Here is a 1,210-nt window from a genome sequence, read left to right as displayed (position 1 = left end):
ATCTACTGACCTCGACGTTGCACATTTTCTTGTGCATCTTCACAAGTGCTTGAATGACACATCTTGAACCCTCAATCTGCTTTGAAATTTGTGCCTTAGAGACCTTGCTGATGTAGTATAACTTCCTTGTGTATTCTTGCTCAGTCTTGCCATGGTGTATGACCAGACACCTGACTGTATTATTACAAAATCCCTGACTTTGCGCAGGTGTACCTAGAAGAATTGACGCTGTTTTAAAGTGAAAAGTTGGTCACACTAAATATTGATTGGATCTAGATTTTTTGTTTGTTCATTCACTTGTATTTTGTTAATTGATTAAATAGATCATTAACATTTCTATTTTTGAAGCGTTCTTACTTTACAGCATTTTTTCTACACCTTTCTAAAGATTCTTTTTATGTGATTGTGTCTTTTATTTGCTCATTAATAATCTGATATACCTTTTGGTATTTTGTGTATAGTTGTTTTTTTGCTGTTGGGGTAAATTGTAGGATATTGATTTCAGAGGGGTTTCCTGATCCTTTGATTGTAGGAATGAGTGGTATATATGTGCTAATAAATTAGGACAAAACGTAGGAAATTTAGGAAAAAACTGAACATCTCAGCAGTAATAACATGCTGATTGTGATGTCATGAAGATGACTTGAATTTCCACCAATCAGAGATCAGCATGTTTCAGGTCACCCAGATAGAACAGTCCATGAAACATGAGTCACGGCCACTGTGAGGTCATAATGCTGATTAGAATTTCCACCAGTCAGAAAACAGAACCGCCCAGAAGAACCACCCAGGAGGTATGAGTCATCGCCACTGTGAGGTCATAATGCTAACCAATCACAGAGCAGCCACACCCAGATTTTCCACCAATCAGAGAGCAGCCACACCCAGATCTTCCACCAATCAGAGATCAGCAGTGGGTATAAATAGCCGCTACCACCTGCCCGGCTTAGCCTTGCACTGGTTGGGTCTCTCTTTTTTTTCCTCTCTCTTGGTCTCCCTCTCTCTCTCTTCTCTCTCTCTCTCTCTCTCTCTTCTCTCTCTCTTCTCTCTCTCTTCTCTCTCTCTCTCTCTCTCTCTCTCTCTCTCTCTCTCTCTCTCTCTCTCTCTCTCTTCTCTCTCTCTCTCTTCTCTCTCTCTTCTCTCTCTCTTCTCTCTCTCTTCTCTCTCTCTTCTCTCTTCTCTCTCTCTTCTCTCTCTCTTCTCTCTCTCT

Source organism: Phyllobates terribilis, unplaced genomic scaffold (assembly GCF_046119375.1).
Source record: "Phyllobates terribilis strain yellow unplaced genomic scaffold, ASM4611937v1 Scaffold_209__1_contigs__length_3470805, whole genome shotgun sequence".
NCBI classification, from domain to species: domain Eukaryota; kingdom Metazoa; phylum Chordata; class Amphibia; order Anura; family Dendrobatidae; genus Phyllobates; species Phyllobates terribilis.
The sequence above is the reverse complement of the archived record's forward strand: the minus strand, read 5'-3'. Positions refer to the sequence as shown.